At 39.3% G+C, this 23707-nt stretch overlaps 1 long non-coding RNA gene across 1 annotated transcript in view; it reads left to right on the forward strand.

The window, feature by feature from the left end:
• The first annotated feature begins 21733 nt into the window (after positions 1-21733).
• LOC139579371 (uncharacterized) overlaps positions 21734-23707 on the forward strand; it is a 331703-nt gene continuing 329729 nt past the window's right edge. Inside the window, exon 1 of the long non-coding RNA XR_011675738.1 lies at positions 21734-22142. This is a non-coding gene — a long non-coding RNA (uncharacterized lncRNA). The remainder of the gene's footprint in view (positions 22143-23707) is intronic.

The raw sequence follows: 23707 nt of genomic DNA on the forward strand, positions 1-23707 counted from the left end.
ACCTCAGGTTGTCTTTAACAAACATAATCGATAATATTTCAACCGGAGCATAACCTATTCATTAAGAGACAAAAGGAAAATGGAGAGCTCCCCTCTGGCGCGCAGGAAATATTCAGAGTACACCTGACTACTTCTGAAAAATCTCGTTCATTTTTCAAAATTAAAGCCTGAAACTATGTCTAAAGCCTGGTCACAGCCTGAGGAAGCCATTGGAAAAAGAATCTGGTTGATACCCCTTTAAATGGAGGTTAGAGGGGTAAGGAAACAAATAAATATTTTTTAAATATCATTTCCGGGTTAATTTCTCAGGATTTCGCTTGCAGAATAAATATTATTTTTCTCACAGACAATATTTTGACAGTTTTGGAAACTTTGGAGTGTTTTCTATCCTAATCTGTAAATTACATGGATATTCTACGATCTGGGCCAGAGAACATTTCCCTTTACTTTATTTGAAAAAAATATATATCTGACCCCTAGCGCTAATAGGTTAACCTCTCTGGGACATGTGGGATGCTAGCGTCCCACCGGCCAACACCCAGTGAAAATGCAGAGCACCAAATTCAAATAAAAGTTAAATTTTTATAGGAATTTCTGAAATCACACATGCAATACACCAAATTAAAGCTACACTTGTTGTGAATTCAGCCAACGTGTCAGATTTCAAAAAGGCTTTACGGCGAAAGCAAACGATGCTATTATCTGAGGATAGCACCCCAGCAAACACACACAGACAATCCTATTTCAACCCTCCAGGCGCGACACAAAACACAGAAATAAAGATATAATTCATGCCTTACCTTTGACGAGCTTCTTCTGTTGGCACTCCAATATGTCCCATAAACATCACAAATGGTCCTTTTGTTCGATTAATTTCGTCGATATATATACAAAATGTCCATTTATTTGGCGCGTTTGATCAAGAAAAACAACGGTTCCAACTTGCGCAACGTGACTACAAAATATATCATAAGTTACCTGTAAGCTTTGTCCAAACATTTCAAACTACTTTTGTAATATAACTTTAGGTGTTTTTTAACGTAAATAATCAATAACATTTAAGACTGAATGATCTGTGTTCAATGCCGGAGGAAAACAAAGTGTAGTGTGCTTTCAGGTCACGCGCGTCTAACAAAGTGTACACTTCTCTCTACCCTCATTCTGAACAGTGCTACTTCTTCATTTCTCAAAGGAAAAACCTTAACCAATTTCTTAAAACTGTTGACATCCAGTGGAAGCGATAGAAACTGCAAGAAGGTCCCTTAGAAATCTGGATTCCCAATGAAATCTCATTGAAAAGTGACCTCAAAACCAAAAATTCTGAATGGTTTGTCCTCAGGGTTTCGCCTGCCAAATAAGTTATGTTATACTCAGACATGATTCAAACAGTTTAAGAAACTTCAGAGTGTTTTCTATCCAAATCTACTAATAATATGCATATCTTAGCTTCTGGGCCTGAGTAGCAGGCAGTTTACTTTGGACATGCTTTTCATCCGGACGTGAAAATACTGCCACCTATCCCAGAGAAGTTAAGTGACATTGTCTAATTATGTGTTTGGGTCCGCTTCCCTTAAAATGAGTCGTTAAGAGATTAAGTTTTAGGTTTACTGCCCCTTCAGGCACAAACACAAGGAGAAAATAATCTGATAGCCCACTTTTTGCTGATAATAATATTGACTGGTCAAATCTGGCATCTGTGCACTGATGGCACCCCAAAGATGCGAGGGAAGGATAAGGGACTAATAGGCCTGATGAGAAAGAGGATATTCCCACATTTGTTACGTTTCATTGTATGATTCATCAGGAAACACTTGTGGCTAGACTGAATCTGACTTTAGAGAATGTGATGCAGCAAGTCGTGCGCGTGGTGAATATTATTATTGGGAGGGCACTGAATCAACAGCAATTCCGCAAGTTGCTGGAGGAATAGCAGACAGAATACGGCGACTTTATATTTCACAATGAGGTGAGATGGCTGTCTCGTGGCAGAGTTTTGGAAAGAGGAGCCAGAGCTGGATGATCCACATGCTGCGTGTGGTCACAGAATTTCAAAATAAAATCACCACACTGTTCATACCTGACAAAGTTTGTTCAGTCACCACATCCAACCCAGACATACTGCAATTTTTTAGCTATGATACATTGTGGGTGTTGTAACGGTTTTGACTTGCAGTTGTTTGTAGGGGTGCCAGGTAGGTTGTGCTGACCAGAGAAAATATTGCTTTCTCCTTTTTGTTTGTGAAGGAATGAGTCCCATCTGGTCAGTCAAGTCTACAGTACACCAACACAAAGGACTCATGTAAAAGTCAGTATGGACATACACTTTTCATAAACCCTTAAAACATTGGAAAAGTGTTCTTTGCTTGGGTTGTATTACCAACATAAATGGTCACACACATAATAATATAGCAAACACAAGCTCTGGTTCCTCAAAAGTCCCGTACCCCGTAATTGAGTTTGGTGAACTCAAGTGACCTTAGTCACGCAATGTTTGTCCATTCACAAAGTGTAGCGTAAACCCAGTCTCAATCATACAATCAAAATATCAAACTCTTTTCCCACACCACCATAAATAGTATCAAATCTCAGTAAGTCTTCAAATACAACTGACAACATAAATCATCACGGTATACATCACACTAAAACAAATGAAATACCGAATGCCAAGAAGATGTAGTCAGTCCGGCAATTCAATCCACTAACAGATCTCCAGCCAACCGATATCCAACTGAGATGTTGTCCAAGGAAGAAACTAGTGGATCCGATCTTGGTCAACCAACAGTTCAAGAAATAGAGTTAAGAAAATATTTACTAAATAAACTTAACTAAAGACTAAAAAGTAACACAATAAAAATACCTAACTATAACGAGGCTATTCACAGGGAGTACCGGTACCTAGTCAATGTGCGGGTGTACAGGGTGTCGAGGTAATTTGTACATGTAGGTAGGGGTAAAGTGACTATGCATAGATAATAAACAGCGAGTAGCAGCAGTTCTAAAAACAATCAGTGTAGATGAAGGGAAGGAGATATATTTTTTTTTAAATAATTTTTTTAATTCAAAATACAGATCAACAATTTACATTGATACATCATACAAAACAGAATGCCGGTATGAATGAGAAAATACTAAAACATACACAAAAAATCAATTTATGTAATAAAAAAATTATTTTGCAATTGGATTCACTCTGAAAAAATCGTATTATAATGATCCAGGAAAATGTTATTCTTGCTGTTATTCACCAGGGTTAATGTTTTAATAACATAGTTCAATTAAAAAAAATATATGTGTAATTTTGGTATAGAATTTTTGAATTTTTGTTTGTGTATAAAGTATTTGGCAACAAGAATAAAACAATTCATAATTTCAATGGTCTTGTTAACATTGCAATAGTAAGATATTATATCTTTCATGTCAAAAACATGGGTAGTGTTCATAATGGTAAAAGTATTTTGCAAGGTTTTCCCAAAATTCTGACAGAAATTGTACATTCAAAGAACAAGTGAGACAGATTCAGATCCCCTTTTTCACAGAAAACACATGATGAAAAATGGTTAAACAAATGTTTGTTCAATACTGATTCAATATGGTATTTAATTCCAAATAATGTGTTTAATAAGTTGGGAGGTCTTCAATTTTTACTGAAATGGTAATATACTCCTGAAAGATTACCCGCTAAATTGGCTAGGTTTCACCAACAAGCTTTAATGGCCTGGAAAATATGTTTCCTGCACAATTTTTCCCCACATAAAGTTCTTTTGTGGGATAATTCATACATAACTTTAAGGAATAAGTCATTATTCTACCCCAGCTGGCATGAGAGGAATATTGACTTTGATCTTGATGTTTTCGACAACAGGGGTAATATTCTTATATATGAACAATTTATAACATAGAAAGAGTTTCCAATACCCCTCAGAGTTTATTTCTGTGGTCAAAGCCGTTCCCAGTGGTCTAACTACACTAATGAATACTCCTCTTAGCTTTGGTAATGATCACAAAGTGTATCCAGAACTCAGATTGGAAGGCGTGGGCTTACTTGAGAAATCTTGTTGTAATAAAACCAACTTACACCGAGAGGAAGACTTTTCTGGAACATGCTTATTCCTGACATTGTCTGGAAAAATGCATGCTTAAGGCCTTATATGTATTGTATACCAAACAAAGTTAAGGAAGTGCACTTTAAAGTTTTACATAAGACATATCCATGTAATTCTATGTTATCCAAATGTTTGGCTATTGATGATAAGGGGAGGAGACATGTTAAATTAGGATTTCTAAGCAATGAGAGAATTGGGATATGGATTGTGTATGTGTTCCATTGACAAGGTGAATGGACAAGACAAAATATGTAAGTGCCTTTAATAAACGGGGTTTGGCAGTAGGTGCCAGGCGCACCAATTTGTGTCAAGAACTGCAAAACTGATGGGTTTTTCACGTTAAACAGTATCCCGTGCGTATTGTTAGGTTCATAACAAACAGAGTAAAAACTCACAGATAACTAGAAAAAGCTCAAACCAAGTTTATTCACCCACTGGGTCAAACAGCTGCAAAGACATGTTTACAGAAACATATACAGTTGACGTCGGAAGTTTACATACAATTAGGTTGGAGTCATTAAAACTTGTTTTTCAACCACTCCACAAATTTCTTGTTAACAAACTATCGTTTTGGCAAGTCGGTTAGGACATCTACTTTGTGCATGACACAAGTCATTTTTCCAACAATTGTTTACAGACAGATTATTTCACTTATAATTCACTGTATCATAATCCCAGTGGGGCAGAGGATAACATACACTAAATTGACTGTGCCTTATAACAGCTTGGAAAATTCCAGAAAATTATGTCATGGCTTTAGAAGCTTCTGATAGGCTAATTGACATAATTTGAGTCAATTGGAGGTGTACCTGTGGATGTATTTCAAGGCCTACCTTCAAACTCAGTACTTCTTTGCTTGACATCATGGGAAAATGAAAAGAAATCAGCCAAGACCTCACACAGAAAACTGTAGACCTCCACAAGTCTGGTTCATCCTTGGAAGCAATTTCCAAACGCATGAAGGTACCACGTTCATCTGTACAAATAATAGTACGCAAGTATAAACACCATGGGACCACGCAGCCATCATACCGCTCAGGAAGGAGACGAGTTCTGTCTCCTAGAGAAGAAAGTACTTTGGTGCGAAAAGTGCAAATCAATCCCAGATCAACAGCAAAGGACCTTGTGAAGATGCTGGAGGAAACAGGTACAAAAGTATCTATATCCACAGTAAAACGTGTCCTATGTCGGCATAACCTGAAAGGCCGCTCAGCAAGAAAGAAGCCACTGCTCCAAAACCGCCATAAAAAAAGCCAGACTATGGTTTGCACCTGCACATGGGGACAAAGATTGTACTTCTTGGAAAAATGTCCTCTGGTCTGATGAAACAAAAATAGAACTGTTTGGCCATAATGACCATCGTTATGTTTGGAGGAAAAAGGGGGAGGCTTGCAAGCCGAAAATCACCTTCCCAACTGTGAAGCACGGGGGTGGCAGGGGTGCTTTGCTGCAGGAGGGACTGGTGCACTTCACAAAGTAGATGGCATCATGAGGTAGGAAAATGATGTGGATATATTGAATCAACATCTTAAGACATCAGTCAGGAAGTTAAAGCTTGGTCAAAAATGTCTCTTCCAAATGGATAATGACCCCTAGCATACTTCCAAAGTTGTGGCAAAATAGCTTAAGGACAACAAAGTCAAGGTATTGGAGTGGCCTTCACAAAGCCCTGACCTCAATCCTATAGAAGATTTGTGGGCAGAACTGAAAAAGCGTGTGTGAGCAAGGAGGCCTACAAACTTGACTCAGTTACACCAGCTTTGTCAGGAGCAATGGGCCAAAACTCACCTAACGTTATGTTAAACAACTTAAAGGCAAAGCTATCAAATACTAATTGAGTGTATGTAAACTTCTGACCCACTGAGAATGTGATGAAAGAAATAAAAGCTGAAATAAATCATTCTCTCTACTATTATTCTCTATTCTAGCTCCTAGAGCATGGATGTTCTCCATTCTAGCTCCTCGAGTATGGATTATCTCTATTCTAGCTCCTAGAGTATGGATGATCTCTATTCTAACTCCTAGAGTATGGATTATCTCTATTCTAGCTCCTAGAGTATGGATTATCTCTATTCTAGCTCCTAGAGCATGGATGATCCATATGTGAGCTCCTAGAGTATGGATGATCTCTATTCTATCTCCCAGACGGCTGCAATTTTAAAACTAAAAAAAGTAGACTGGCACATTGAACCACGTCGTGCGCCGCTGTTCAAAAACTGTGCTTATCATCCTAAAACAATGTCATCATATCTGTATTCTGCCAACTTAACCTGGTCTCAGAGCATTTCGTATTATTCAGTGTGTAAATCCAAGGCAATCCATTTAGTATGATATGTTACATTTCAAATGGTATGCATTAATTTGTGGATATCCATCATCCATTTCGCATGCTATACTACGAAATGCAATTTTTATGTTATGTTACGAATTCCAATTCGAACAATATGTTACGAATTTGCAATACGTATGATACATACAAATGGCATTTTTTGGGGGCTAATCTCATTATCAATCTCCACCAAATAAATAGTTAGGTAAGAACGTTGGTTAATAGTTAGTCCAATTGTTGTTCAGTGTTATTTTCAGTTTGAGTCCATTAAAATGACCTTGTCTAAACAAACCATTTAAATCAGTAAAGTGTAATTACGTAACTGCAGTGGAGAGCATGATTTACAAGAAATCCCCTGACTGACCAGAAACGGACTTGCTCAGACCCCCCACCCCCCTTCTAAGCAGTGAGGGGATTTCTTGTAAACCATGGTCTCTGCTGCAGTTACATAATGGGACTTTAGTTACTGATTAAATAGGTTGTTTGGCCAAGGTAATTTTAGGTGACTCAAACTGAAACTAAAACTAACATAGCAAAAATATTTAATTCAACTCAATAAAGTAACATAGATTGGATGTGTATGATTCAAAACAAGTTTAGGTACTACATGTGTTTAAATACGTTTTGTGTGTTCTGTTATTTCTGATCTTCAGATAAAGTGGTGATGGGTGACGACTTGAGGGAGAAAGAGGGTCAGCTTAAGACCAGTTACACCAACCTGACTGCAGAGAGAGAACAGATGCAAAGAGAGAAATACAAAGTTCATATCTAATAACAGCTTCTACTGTCATGAAGACAATAATATATCATGTATTGATAGATTGTAGATAATTGCTGTTTGTGTGATTAAGGAGGAATAGAATGAAAACTTAAGTCTCTGGGATGTTTTGCCATATAAAGTCATAGTGGAAGTAGAGAAAATGGTTTTGTTGAATACGAGTGTGTTGGTTTGAAAATGTGTCTTTGTACTCCCTGTGACCCCCAATATGTTATCTGGAGCAACAGTAGGATGAGAAGAGGAAGTGGCCCCAAGCAGCTCAGACCTTATCTTATATCACTGACTCATTGTCACTGACTCGTCGTAGCATATGGCGTATCATATTTTATATATATTATTATACTGATAAGTTTGATTCAATGTACAATAAACTTGTTTACCACAAAAGAGTAAAAACTCAGAGTGAAGTTGAATTGTTTAATACCAAATGACTCAACAGCTGAATACGTGTCCTTCAAGTGACTTTTATATCCAAGCAAAGCTCCCTCGCCCTTACAATGATATACTAAATGAGTTTCCACTGTCGTTGACTTAAACCCTTTCACCCTGATTTCAACATCCCTTGGCCCACTTCCTCTTCTCGTCTGGGTTCCCAGCCTGGTCTCATAGACTAGACGTAACAACATAGTACATGTTAATCCATGACAAACAAATTAGTATGATATGTTACGTTTGGTATGGTTACATTAGACAAAGTTACTTAAATTAAATTTTTCTTAATATAAAATCATATAATCTAAAATAATGGTGCGGACTTATAAGCAAATCTCGTCTGCTAGATGAACATGCCTACAGCCTACGGCATGGCGCATAGCTCATGTCTCGTTCAATTTCTAGTCTGAACGAGGAAGTCTGGACATTTCTGACTTGCTAAGTGGTTGAATGTGGCATTTGTATAACTACAACCAATTAGCAAGATATACATTTCCGATTTTGGTAGTTCCGACACATGAACTAGTTCCGACAAACGCGCATCACACTTTTGATGATGCGCGTTTGACTTTGAATGTGAATTTGCATAACCTCACTTCAGCCAACCAGAAAACCGGACTGGCCCAGGGTCGTTGCCCACTGGTCACAGAGAAACTGTGCAAAAGTCACACAAAAAAAAAAAAAACTGGTCCATGGGTCGCCGGCTGAGCCATAAATCTGTAGATGTGCCTTTGAGCAAGGCACTTAACCCTAATTGCTCCAATAAATCCCTCTGGATCAGAGTTTCTGCTAAAAGACAAAAATGTCAAATGTATATGTTTTTTGGTGTCGATTTCTACTAGCCCACTTCAATAAAAGATGGTCCTTCTCGACTATGCCATAATTGCCAGACAGCCAATCCGCCCATGTGTGTGTCTGAGTGAATGTCCGTCTGCCTCTGTGTGTGCTCTTGTTTCCAACAGTATCTTCAGAAATTATACATAACTCTTGAATTGTTCCACATTTTGTTGTGTTAAAGCTTGAATTTAAAATTGATTACATTTAGATTTTTTTTGTCACTCACCTACACTCAATACTCCATAATGTCAAACTGGAATTATGTTTATTACGTTTTTTCACAAATTAATTACAATTTAAACGATGAAATGTCTTGATTGAATAAATGTTCAATCATTACACAGGTGCACCTTGTGCTGGGGACAATAAAAGGCCACTCTCAAAATTGCAGTTTTGTCACACGACACAATGCCACAGATGTCTCAAGTTTTGAAGGAGAGTGCAATTGGCATGCTGACTTACGGAATGTCCACCAGAGATGTTGCCAGAGTATTGAATTTTCTCTACCATAAGCTACCTCCAATGTCATTTTAGAGAATTTGGCAGTACATCCAATCGGCCTCACAATTGCAGACCATGAGTAACCACGTCAGCCAAGGACATCCACATCCGGATTCTTTACCAGCGGGATCGTCTGAGACCAGCCACCTGGACATGTTATGTTTGCTCGATATAGATATTTCTGTATTTAATTTTCAATAAATGTGCATTAATTTCCAAAAATATTTTCTCTTGAACATTATGGGGTGTAGATGGTGTGTAGATGTTTGAGAAAAAAATATTTAAAACATTTTTAATTTAGGCTGTAACACATTTTTGGGGGGAATAAGTCAAGACGTATGAATACTTTCTGAAGGCACTGTAGCTTGGAGGTGAGGTCTCTGTGGAAGATGCCCTTGCCCATCCTCACCGACCACGACAGGTACCTGTCAAAGGGCCTTCCCCAAACTGTTGCCACAAAGTTGGAAGCACAATGCGGCCACCTGTTGGAAGCACATAATTGTCTAGAATGTCATTGTATGTGGTAGCATTAAGATTTCCCTTCACTGGAACTAAGTGACCTTAGTCCGAAACACAGAAAACAGCCCCAGACCATTATTCCTCCTCCACCAATCTTTACAGTTGGCATTATAGATTGGGGCAGGTAGCTTTTTCCTGGCATCCGCCAAACCAAGATTTGTCTGTCGGACTGTCAGATCGTGAACTGTGATTCATCACTCCAGAGAATGGAATCCCACTGCTCAAAAGTCCAATGGCAGCAAGCTTTACATCACTCCAGCCGACGCTTGGCATTGCGCATGGTAATCTTAGTCTTATGTGTGGCTGCTTGGCCATGGAAACCCATTTCATAAAGCTCCCGACAAACAGTTATTGTGCTGACGTTGCTTCCAGAGGCAGTTTGGAACCCGGTAGTGAGTCTTGCAACCAAGGACAGACAATTTTTATGCACTACATGCCTCAGCACTCGGTAATCCCTTTCTGTGAGCTTGTGTGGCCTATCACTTCGCTGCTGAGCTGCTGTTACTCCTAGATGTTTCCACTTCACAATATCAGTATTGGCAGTTTATCGTTGCAGCTCTAGCAGGGCAGACATTTGACAAACTGACTTATTGGACAGGTGGCCACGTTGAAAGTCACTGAGCTCTTCAGGAAGGCCATTCTACTGCCAATGTTTGTCTTTGGAGATTTCATTGCTCGATTTTATGCAACTGGTATGGCTGAAATAGCCAAATCCACTAACTTGAAGGGGTGTCCACATACTTTTGTGTAGCCTAGTCTAATCGACTCCCTACTGAATTTGAATCGTGGAAAAGCTCCCAAAAAATGTCTAAGAAAAGGCAATCGAGTTTGACTTTTTCATGTCCAGAATTAAAGAGAAAGATGGTAAATGGAATCCAGAACGAGCAAGAGAACTGTCAGTGCCAGGAGAGGAGTGTGAGGCAAACTGTTCCTGATGGCAATGCTAATCACGCCAGTTCAGCATCACCACCGAGGAGGCAACTTGATTTAATGTTGATCGCAGGTACCGGATCTGGGCAATGAAATGCCGGAACAAACAAAGTCAAATCTCCTCATCCTCTGTTCCGTCAGGCTCCGGCTCAAATTAAGCACTGGTCACATCAGTTAGTGTCACATTCCTGACCTGATTTCCTTTATTTTGTCTTTGTTTAGTATGGTCAGGGCGTGAGTTGGGGTGGGCATTCTATGTTATGTGTTTCTATGTTTAGGTTCATTCGTTAATTAGCCTGATATGGTTCTCAATCAGGGGCAGGTGTTTTACGTTTCCTCTGATTGAGAACCATATTTAGGTAGGCTGTTCACACCGTTTGTTTGTGGGTGATTGTTCCTGTGTCAGTGTTTGTACCACATGGGACTGTTTCGCTTCGTTTGTTCGTGTGTTCCGTTCTGTTCGTGCGTTCATGTGTTTTGGTTCTCAAGTTCAGGTCTGTTCACGTCGTTTGTTATTTTGTAGTTTGTTCAATTGTTTTTTCGTCTTCGTTTAAATAAACGTGATTATGTCTTCATACCTCGCTGCATATTGGTCCGATCCTTGCTCCTCCTCAGACGAGGAGGAGAACGAACGTTACAGTTAGATGGGACTTTTGTGTGGGTCTTTTAACAATGATGGTTATACATCTTATTGACATTCATCCAAGGACACCTTGTCTTGCATTAAACACCCTCACTGTACAAAACATTATCAAGAAATCATGTGACTTATAGTTAGAGAAATCATTCCAAGCATTCCAAGTTGAGGACGAACCATAACAATTTTACAAACTGTTTCACATTTCAGGAGGTGTGATAGGACAGACAGGAGGGGTGATAGGACAGACAGGAGGGGTGATGGGACAGACAGGAGGGGTGATAGGAGAGACAAGAGGGGTGATGGGACAGACAGGAGGGGTGATGGGACAGACAGGAGGGGTGATAGGACAGACAGGAGGGGTGATGGGACAGACAGGAGGGGTGATAGGACAGACAGGAGGGGTGATAGGACAGACAGGAGGGGTGATGGGACAGACAGGAGGGGTGATAGGAGAGACAAGAGGGGTGATGGGACAGACAGGAGGGATGATGGGAGAGACAAGAGGGGTGATGGGACAGACAGGAGGGATGATGGGAGAGACAGGAGGGGTGATAGGAGAGACAGGAGGGGTGATAGGAGAGACAGGACGGGTGATAGGAGAGACAAGAGGGGTGATGGGACAGACAGGAGGGATGATAGGAGAGACAAGAGGGGTGATGGGACAGACAGGAGGGATGATGGGAAAGACAAGAGGGGTGATGGGACAGACAGGAGGGATGATGGGAGAGAAAGGAGGGGTGATAGGAGAGACAGGAGGGGTGATAGGAGAGACAAGAGGGGTGATGGGACAGACAGGAGGGATGATAGGACAGGAGGGGTGATAGGAGAGACAGGAGGGATTATAGGAGAGACAGGAGGGGTGATAGGAGAGACAGGAGGGGTGATAGGAGAGACAGACGGGTTGATAGGAGAGACAGGAGGGATGACAGGAGAGACAGGAGGGGTGATAAGAGAGACAAGAGGGTGATAGGAGAGACAGGAGGGGTGATGGGAGAGACAGGAGGGTGATAGGAGAGACAGGAGGGGTGATAAGAGAGACAGGAGGGTGATAGGAGAGACAGGAGGGGTGATGGGAGAGACAAATCAAATCACATTTTATTGGTCACATACACATGGTTAGCAGATATTAATGCGAGTGTAGCGAAATGGTTGTGCTTCTAGTTCCGACCATGCAGTAATATCTAACAAGTAATCTAACCTAGCAATTTCACAACAACTACCTTACACACAAGTGTAAAGAAATGAATAAGAATATGTACATAAAAATATATGAATGAGCGATGGCCGAATGGCATAGGCAAGATGCAGTAGAGGGTATAGAGTACAGTATATACATATGAGATGAGTAATGTAGAGTTTGTAAACATTATATAAAGCGGCATTGTTTAAAGTGACTAGTGATACCTTTATTATATCAATTTATTCATTATTAACGTGGCTAGAGATGAGTCAGTATGTTGGCAGCAGCCACTCGGTGTTAGTGATGGCTGTTTAACAGTCTGATGGCCTTGAGATAGAATCTGTTTTTCAGTCTCTCGGTCCCCGCTTTGATACACCTGTACTGACCTCGCCTTCTGGATGATAGCGGGGTGAACAGGCAGTGGCTCGGTTGGTTTTTGTCCTTGATGACCTTTTTGGCCTTCCTGTGACATCGGGTGGTGTAGGTGTCCTGGAGGGCAGGTAGTTTGCCCCCGGTGATGCGTTGTGCAGACCTCACTACTCTCTGGAGAGCCTTACGGTTGTGGGCGGAGCAGTTGCCCTACCAGGTGGTGATACAGCCCGACAGGATGCCCTTGATTGTGCATCTGTAAACATATGAACACAGCTATAGTTCTCAGGTTGCTGCCCTGCCCTTATCCTTAGTCTGCCTAAGCAGAGCAGAAGAAACCCAAAGTAATTTCATACTCACATAACCACGGTTCTATGAACTTAAAGGTGCATTAGCTGACTGAGAAAAACAACTTACTCAAAACATTCATTCATTCGAGCCGCCATTGACTCAGCTGCAGTTCTTTTCTTATTCTGCTTTGTGTTAGCAAGGACACTGATTTTACAACGTGAATTACTGCCAAGAGAATACATAAGGGTGACTCTGGGGCGGTGTTTGTGACAGATATCATAGCCATCCAGTATATAAGCAACACTGAGGAAGGTAGTGACCTACTGTCTAATACACCTGATAGACGTACTCATCTACACTCCAAAACCTATAACATGAGCAGCAAATTTGGTAAGTAACCTGTATAGTCTAATTTATGTAGCCTTCAAGAGGTATATGGTGGTCAAATTCATATTCTTCACTTTGATTGAGTGCTTGCATGTCTTCTGTTTGAGGCCAAGTTATATCTCGTACATTGTGTTGGCTTTATACAGTGTCTTCGGAAAGTATTCAGACCCGTTGACTTTTTCCACATTTTGTTACATTACAGCCTTATTCTAAAATGTATTCAAATGTTTTTTTCTCATCAATCTACACACACTACCCCATCAATCTACACACACTACCCCATAATGACAAAGCATATAATGTTTGGCTAATTTATTCAAAACAATGTTCCAAGAGGCGGAGAGGTTCCTAAAAGTGTCCGAACAGGAGAAGTATAGGCTGATGAAGTAACTGGAGGCAAAACTGCAGGCAAAGTTTGAAGAGCATCCAACGGAACAAGAAAAGCTTTGGAGAAAACAGGAAAGAAAAGCTAGAGGGCAAGCTGAAAGAATAAACTACATTATAAGGCTAGGTGTTGCAGGTGCCGGATTAGGAGTGGCTTTGGGAATAGCTAGAGGCCTAGTTGGTATAACAGCTGGTGCAGCAGTGGGATCTGCAGTGTGAGTGGTAGTAAATAGATGATGTTCACAATGAGTTCATGGCTAACAGTGCTGCCAATTCTACAAGTTGTTTGACTTAATTACGTGATATTTAAAACCTCTATATACAGTATATCAGTGTTTTGACTTTGTCTTTCTGCCTTGCCTGTTCCAGGTTAATACTGCATCTACATGAATGTCCTATGAATGGTGTCCTTAGAGTTACATACATATGGTTCCCATTCCTGTCACGTTCCAAATGCAATTAATTGTGTTTATGATATTTATTCAATTCAAGAATTGTTGTGTACATACTCAGCATTTTAACTAGCTTTGAAACAGCAGGTTTATTCTTAAGGAATATTACTGTGACTAATTTTTCGGTTCAATTTAGTTTTTAGCTTTATAAATTCATGAGATTAATGTTCTGTGTTCATTATATCTATCACTACACACATACAGATGATACATTTTTTTTTAATTGTGGCTCATAATTTTTTAAAATACTGTAACTAAATGAACGGAAGGGGCGTATATCCAGTGGTGTAAAGTACTTAAGTAAAAATACTTTAAAGTACTACTTTACATTTTGGGGTATCTGTACTTTACTATTCATATTTTTAACAACTTTTACTTTTACTTCACAACATTCCTTATGAAAATATTGTCATTTTTACTCCATACATTTTTCTGACACCCAAAAGTACTTATTATATGTTATATTGTTATATTTTGAATGCTTAGAAGGATAGGAAAATTGTCTAATTCTCGCACTTATCAACAGAAAATCCCTGGTCATCCCTACTGCCTCTGATCTGGCAGACTCACTAAACACACATGCTTCGTCTGTAAATTATGTCTGAGTGTTTGTAACGGCAGCCTTCCCTCTCTTCACGAGAAGAGAGGGTGTAACAGGGATCGGACCAACACGCAGCGTAGCCAGTGCTCAACATGTTTAATTACGAAAAAACAGAACACTTAACACAATACAAAAATAACAAAATGTGGCAAACCGATACAGTCCTATCTGGTGCAGAGAAAACACAGAGACAGGAAACAACCACCCACAAATCCCCAACACAAAACAAGCCACCTATATATGATTCCCAATCAGGGACAACGATTGACAGCTGCCTCTGATTGAGAACCATATTAGGCCGAACACAGAAACAGACAAACTAGACACACAACATAGAATGCCCACCAAGCTCACGTCCTGACCAACACTAAAACAAGCAAAACACACAAGAACTATGGTCAGAACGTGACAGTGTTGAAGTGTGCCCTTGGCTATCTGTAGATAAAAAAACAAGAAAATGATGCCTGGTTTGCTTAATATACGGAATGTGAAATGATTTATACTTTTAATTTTGATACTTATCTATATTTTAGGATTTACATTTACTTTTTGATACTTTAGTATATTTTAAACCAAATACTTGTAGACTTTTAGTGAAGTAGTATTTTACTTGGTGCCTTTAACTTTTACTTGGGTCATTTTCTATTAACCTCTACTTGGTCACATCCCGGATCCGGGAGCACCCTCATCAGTAAAAAAGCTGACTAGCATAGCCTAGCATAGCGCCACAAGTAAATACTAGCATCTAAATATCATGAAATCACAAGTCCAAGACACCAGATGAAAGATACACATCTTGTGAATCCAGCCATCATTTCAGATTTTTAAAATGTTTTACAGGGAAGACACAATATGTATTTCTATTAGCTAACCACGATAGCAAAAGACACAACTTTTTTTTCCCACCATTTTTTTCCTGCATAGGTAGCTATCACAAATTCGACCAAATAAAGATATAAATAGTCACTAACCAAGAAACAACTTCATCAGATGACAGTCCTATAACAGATTTATTGTATAGCATATGTTTTGTTAGAAAAATGTGCATATTTCAGGTATAAATCATAGTTTTACATTGCAGCCACCATCACAACGCTCACCAAAGCAGCTAGAATAACTACAGAGACCAACGTGAATTAACCAAATACTCATCATAAAACATTTATGAAAAATACACAGTGTACAGCAAATTAAAGACAAACATCTTGTGAATCCAGCCAATATTTCCGATTTTTTAAGTGTTTTACAGCGAAAACACAATATAGCATTATATTAGCTTACCACAATTGCCAAAAACACAACAGCATTGATTTAAGCCAACAGTAGAGATAACGAATAAACCAGCAAAAGATATTAATTTTTTCACTAACCTTCTCAAACTTCTTCAGATGACAGTCCTATAACATTATATTACACAATACATATAGAGTTTGTTCGAAAATGTGCATATTTAGCGGCACAAATCGTGGTTATACAATGTGAATAGTAGTCAAACTTCAAACAAAATGTCGGGAGAAATCTTGGGAGAGGCACCTAATCTAATCAATAACTAATCATAAACTTGACTAAAAAATACAGGTTGGACAGCAAATTAAAGATACACTAGTTCTTAATGCAACCGCTGTGTTAGATTTTTAAAAATATCTTTAGTACGACATACAGCTTACGTTATAGCGAGACAGCGCCCAAAATCAGGGCGAAAAATACGACTACACATTTTCGACAGAAATACGAAATAACATCATAAATGGTTCCTACTTTTGATGATCTTCCATCAGAATCTTGTACAAGGGGTCCTTTGTCCAGAATGATCGTTGTTTGGTTGTAGAATGTCCTCTTCATCTGTCGAATTAGCAACCAAAGCTAGCCATGTGGCGCAGGAGTGTCCAAATTCACCATAACGCAAAACAAAGAAAATGCCGAAAATTCGCAATAAACTGATATAAACTGATATAACTCGGTTTAAAATAACTACTTTATGATGTTTTTAACACATATATCAAATAAAATCAGAGCCGGAGATATTTAACGTCTATAACGAAAGCTTTTCAGAACGCAATCCAGGGGTCCTTCTCGCGCCATGCTGAATAAAGGAAAGAGTGGTCACGTCATTTCAAGAGGTCTTGTTCGGCCTCAGATCAAGCTATACACCCCATTCCACCTCTCACTGCCTATTGACATCTAGTGGAAGGCGTATGCAGTGCATGTAGATCCATAGATTTCAGGCAAATTAATAGGATGGACCTGGAACAGAGCCCCCGATATCAGATGTTTCACTTCCTGACAGGAAGTTTGCTGCAAAATGAGTTCTGTTTTACTCACAGATATAATTCAAACGGTTTTAGAAACTAGAGAGTGTTTTCTATCCAATACTAATAATAATATGCATATATTAGCAACTATGACATAGGAGCAGGCCGTTTACTCTGGGCACCTCTGTGCACCTTTCATCCAAGCTACTCAATACTGCCCCTTCAGCCATAAGAAGTTAAAGAAGAGAATGAGAGAATCCAGAAAGAGAAGGAAAAGCAGAGACTCAGGGAGGAGAAACTGAAGAAACTGAAACTGGAAAAAGAGGCTAAAGATAAAGAAATAAAGGAGGTGACAGAAAAACATGAAAGGGAGGCTAGAGAGAAAGCTGAAGGAGCTAATGGCTTTATAGATTTTTGAAATAGATTTGGTGATGTGGTGGATACAGTGGCGACAACAGTGGTGGAAGCAGTAAAAGGTGCTTGCAGTATACAATGGAAATCTGAAACAATGCTGTTTGAGAGTCCCAAGCTTAGTCACATTGAATGTAATTGTAATTACAATTGTATTGCATTGCATTGAATGCATCTACATACAGCGTACTCTGTTGCCATTCTAATGTTATAGTCTGTAACTGTGGACCCATTGACTTCTATAGATGTATATTCTATAGCTTACATAAAGCTTTATGACATTTAACCTGGCTCTGCTGTGTCTGTGATTGTTTCCATTTATGTCAATAGTAAACATTATGGAATGACAATTTAAGACAAATGCCAGATACAATTCAATGTTTTCCTTTGTATTCAATGAGGACATTTTCTTAAAATAACACAAATAATCATCATGACAGTTTATTAAAGCTGGTAATTAGCTACATACGTGATTTCAGGGTAACATTCATGCATTGTCATTATAAATAAAATATGTTTTAATCAACAACAAAAAATTAAAAACGTCTTCATTCAGTGCATTACACTCCATGACTTGGTCGTTCCATGGATATATGGGTCGGTGTTCACACCATTGTCATTATGACATCATCAATATGGGACAGAACAGTGGAATTCTTTAGATGGATGCACACAGTTGTCCAGACTCTGTAAATCATGCTGTTTAAACAGTGAAGTAATAAAGAGACTCTCTGGCCAGTACAGTTGAGGGAGACCGGCTACATCCCAATAGTCTTATTTATCTTTCCTCCTCCTTTTCTACAGATCACTAAATAGATTAACTGGTTAGAACTGGTTATGAATGTTAATAGCTATAGCCATATAACATTTTTAAGTTCCCTCATATCAGTTAATATTGTATAAATATGGCCGAGACCTTTTCCTGACCATGTGACCTGACTAGGAAAACCTCCAGGTCTATATCTAAGGCCTGGAGTTTTCCCTGGTCAGGTCCTGTATAGCTTCTCCTAGAAGTAAAGGTTATGAGGAATGGAAGCCATTTAAGGGTATTGAGACACAGCCATGTGAGCCATGGTGGCCTGGTCTGTCTGGGTCCTCCAGGCCAGCAGAGGGAGAAAAACAAATCGTAAGCTCTGGGACCGACTGACAAATTGGCATCCTATTCCCTATATAATGCACTACTTTTGACCAGAGGTGGAAAAGGTACTAAATTGTCACACTTGAGTCAAAGTAAAGATACCTTAATAGAAAATGACTCAAGTGAAAGTCACACAGTAAAATACTACTTGAGTAAAAGTCTAAAAGTATTTGGTTTTAAAGACACTTAAGTATCAAAAGTACTTGCTAAAATATAGGGATAGCCCAATTTTCGCCTAAAATTACATACCCAAATCTAGCACAGAAAGGAATCAGTTAAAGAGATAGATCATAGCTTTTTTCTTTCAGATTGGCAATGAAATAAAAAAAACAGAAAGGTATTTTCAGTGGACCTTTATTTTATAGTGCCATGAAATAACTATGAAATTAATAGTAATGGTTAAATACTAAATCTCCATTCTTCATGCTTCTGAGGCAGCAATGGGAGCTGTGACTGTGACTGCAACTGTAAATTAATATTACAGTAGCATGTAGCTTTTTAGCCTGACAAGCAGAAATCAACTTTTCAGATTAGTAGATTAGTTGTTGTCGACTTCCCTCTAGTGGCCATGATATTGATAGTCCCCTTGCATTTGTTCTGTGAAGAGACCATGTGTGTGAAGGGAAGGGATCACTGCTGCTACCTGGCTCTCAAACCAAGGTTAATGATTTAAGGAGCAAACTGAAGTAGAGAGGAGATTCAGCAGCTCTTGGAGGACAATGGAAGTAAAAAGCTTCTTTATTGTTCAAAGTAAAACCAATGGGACATATTTTTGTATTATTGTGCCTTTGAGCTGTATTGCCTGATTACAATATATTTAGATAGGTGAGTTAGTCTTGTGGAAATCAGTAAACACAATCTTGTGTAAATATTTACAAGTCAAATGGTCACAAGCCACATGGTTAAAAAGTTATTCATACATGTGTAAGTCATACATAATTATGTATAGAAAGCATGTTGTTGTTGTGTGTGTGTGTGTGTGGAGGTGTTGGACAGTGGTAGAGTATTGGGAGTTTAAAGTGAGAAACAGAATGGAAAATAAGATGCTGGCTATTAATTTATCACTTGAGATCTGGTAATGGCAGCTGCTGACCATTTTATTTGATAATTGCAGTGTGTCACTGGTTTGTTCACTCACTTTCTACACTCTTTCTACACACAGTAATCAGCCTCCGTCCAGAATGGCTGGGTTTATCACCCCTTTAGGGCACCACTATGGCGCCGCTGGTAGAGGGCGACTTGAGAACAGTCATGACAATGGCATGATGCAACCGGGGGACGGAGGTGCAACCTGTGAATACCACTATATTCTCTTAACTAACCCTGAATTTAAAAAAAAATAAAGCAATTCCATACAAAACTCACTACTGCCATCACCCCCACCCAAAATACCACCCACTCCCCATTCCCATCCAACCTCTCTGACCCTGTCAAACAACCTCTCCCTTTCTACATCATACATTTCACAACATAACATGTTCAACCGTTTCCTCTACTACACTATACAGCCATTACACATTCCAGTACCATGTTTCCCTATCTACTTCAGAGGAATTCAATACCGTATGTCCTGATCTCCTCCTACACAACATAACTTCCTAATTGTGTTCCCATGACACTAATCTCCAGTACTATAAAAATGTCTGCCAACAATCTAACCCATGTTTCTGAATCAATGTTTTAATTTCCCCTCTACACAACTGCACCTGTATTCAAAAACATAATTTCATTTTTTTTTTCTGTATCTGCTGTATAATTTCATTAACTCTTGTATGAGATAGAATTCAACAGAACTGAGTTTCAGTACCATTTCTTTGTAAGCCCAACAACTGCAACATTATTTCTAACCATACATCCTGATGTTCTGCCTTTCCAGATCTTAACGGAGATAGTTTCTCAAATGTCCACTAGAGGGTGACCTTGTATGTTATATTGTGTTCAAACACTGACTTGCAATACTATAAAATAGACATTGCATGTATTTACACAGTTGAGCATTTTGGAGGTAGTCTGGTGATAGTGATAGTGAGATAGTGTAGCGTTCCAGAGATAGTGTAGCCAGAGATAGTGTAGCATTCCACCTACTTGACCAGGTCATATTGGATCTTACTATGCCTGCTACAGTGCTGCTTGATACTTTTAAGTGTGACTAAAGTTTGTCCAATGATGTCCATTTTGACTTACTTTCTTAAACCATTGATGACAATTGCTGCACTCTGTATTTTATAAAGGCTGATTGTTCCTGTTGAGGCTGGCTGACTGACTGGTTGTGTCTGAAATGGCACCCTATTCCCTATATAGTGCACTACTTTTGACCAGAGCCATATGGGTAGTGCCGTGTTGTTTGGCACAGTGCTTTTACTGGTATTTCCAGCAATATCCACCAGCGTTGCTGCAGGTAGGAAATCCTAGGAAATGTTCTGTAATTGACACAAGCTGTCTCCAATCAACCAATCATCCAATCAATCTGGTTGTGTTTCGCGGGGGTCGCCTGAAACATGGCAATTATGTTCATGATGTTGATCAAGTTGGTAAGGATCTTGTTGCCTGTTTCCAGCTATCAGTGGTTTATTGGTAGTTTGGTTGATTTTATCCATAATGTGTATGAACACAAACTATATTTCAATAATATGACATGTCACCAAATGCAGCTTAAGTCACATGATTTCACATTTCCACTTCCTGCCTCTGTCTACATGGGAGGCCCACAATTTCTACTGTTGGGGGTTGCGAAAAAACTACTATTGAAAGCACAGAGACTTGAAGAGGAAATGGCCGTTTATACACCACATCCCCACCTCTTCTGCAGAAATGTTACTTCCCCTTTAGGTCTTTCCTTCCTGTTATGCTACCATCTCTTTGAGTGTGTAGCAGCCTAAGTCACATGATTTCATAGAAAATGTGTCTTTGCATTAGAACTCCCTGCCCCCTAGACACTTTTGGGATAATGAAGATTTCTTTACATTATGAGAACCATGGTTCTGTGAGGTCCTAAGAGTAACACAACACAGAATTATCACATGGATGAAGTAATTAATTACATTATGTCCCTATGGGAAATTTACTTGACAAATGCTTGATGGCTGGAATGTGTCTATTGTGAGTGTTAATAATAAAACAAAGTATGTTTTATTTTTTTATCGGTTACTGCTTTTCCAGTGATCTCTAAAAAAGAATAACGATACAAAAACAGCTACATATTTGTTCATCATCCCCCCAATTGTCATTCTTAATGTAGGCTACAATAACGGTAGAATATATTTATTTAGATGTATTAAGTTTATAGGAACAGGGACAATGTACGACAAAACATGTCTCAAAAGTGAGAAGTGATACGTTGCAACAGATTTAGCTAACATCTCATTTACATCTGCAGTCTTCCTGTCAACGTGCCTTATGGTAACCACAATACTTTCCATCTCTCATCTCTCATGACTTGTCTCCACAGTAAGATAACCATATAGATGTCTTTCTCCAAGTGTTCTATCCAGCTAAATACAGTCTATTGTCCGATGTTCCCTTTGTATACCTTATATCTCCATCTCCCTATGTCCTGTACTAGTTAGATGATAGCACAGAAAGGAATCAGTTAAAGAGAGAGATCTTAGGTTTTTTATTTCAGGATTGGCAATGAAAACCAAAAAACAGCAAGGTATTATTTTATAGTGCAATGAAATAACTATGACATTAATGGTAATGGTTTGTGCTTAAACAGTTAATCTCCATTCATCATGCTTCTTAGGCAACAATGGGAGCTGTTTCATCTTTACTCAGGGAAATATACAATTCTGTGCTGTGTGCGATACCCAGTTCGATCTTTTTGTTCATGCTGCAAGTAGTGACGACTACATTATGTTTCCAAGGATCCTATCCTGTAAATTGTGAGAGGAGATATGAGTTCATGTCTGGTGTTCTCTGGCTTGGCTGAAGAGCTTGGCTGCCCTGAAGTGTTCCTGTTAAAATGTCTTTTGGCCCTTTCCCAGATTGAAAGGAAATTCAAGGCCAACTTTCATTCTCTTATACTCTATAAATTCGTCAATAAGTCCACCTAGGTAGTTTTTTAAACTCTAAATTAGCTTTTTTCGAGTGCCCTCAAGTGGCTTTGATAGTTACACTACCTCCCCTTAAACAATTTTACCACATTACTACTATGGTGCTTTAATTCATACCATGGTACAGTCTTAATCATGGAAATGTACCATTATTTTCGCTTTGAAGTATGATGGTACTGCCATGCACTTAAATAATACCATGGTAGCCTAGTGGTTAGTGTGTTGGGCCAGTAACTGAAAGGTTGCTAGATCGAATCCCCAAGCTGACAAGGTAAAAATCTGTTGTTCTGAAAAAGGTAGTTAACCCACTGTTCCCCGGGCGCTGAAGATGTGGATGTTGATTAAGGCAGCCCCCCAAATCTCTCTGATTCGGAGAAGGCCCTGACGTATGGGGATTCCAGGGACATTGACTCAAAATAGCTGTGTAATGAGCTCAAAGTCTTGAGCAGGAGACTGGACAGTGAGGCAAAACCACTGGACGCACTGGAGTACATATCCAGACATCAAATGGCCTACTTGTTTCCCAATGCATTTGTTGCCTCCCTGTGACAGTGGCAAGTGGAGAGTGCACATTCTCCAAGCTCAAACGTCTCCTGATGTACTGGCCTGTCTCCTGGTAGCGCCTCCATGCTCTGGACACTACGCTGACAGACACAGCAAACCTTCTTGCCACAGCTCGCATTGATGTGCCATCCTGGATGAGCTGCACTACCTGAGCCACTTGTCTGGGTTGTAGACTCCGTCTCATGCTACCACTAGAGTGAAAGCACCGCCAGCATTCAAAAGTGACCAAAACATCAGCCAGGAAGCATAGGAACTGAGAAGTGGTCTGTGGTCACCACCTGCAGAACCAGTCCTTTATTGGGGGTGTCTTGCTAATTGCCTATAATTTCCACCTTTTGTCTATTCCATTTGCACAACAGCATGTGAAATTTATTGTCAATCAGTGTTGCTTCCTAAGTGGACAGTTTGATTTCACAGAAGTGTGATTGACTTGGAGTTACATTGTGTTGTTTAAGTGTTCCCTTTATTTTGTTGAGCAGTGTATAAATTTAACATAATAAATAAACATAACATAAATAAACATAATAAAATGTGAAGAAATCCAAGAACGGGTGTTG

This window comes from Salvelinus alpinus, chromosome 6, assembly GCF_045679555.1.
Source record: "Salvelinus alpinus chromosome 6, SLU_Salpinus.1, whole genome shotgun sequence".
Classification (NCBI taxonomy): Eukaryota; Metazoa; Chordata; class Actinopteri; order Salmoniformes; family Salmonidae; genus Salvelinus; species Salvelinus alpinus.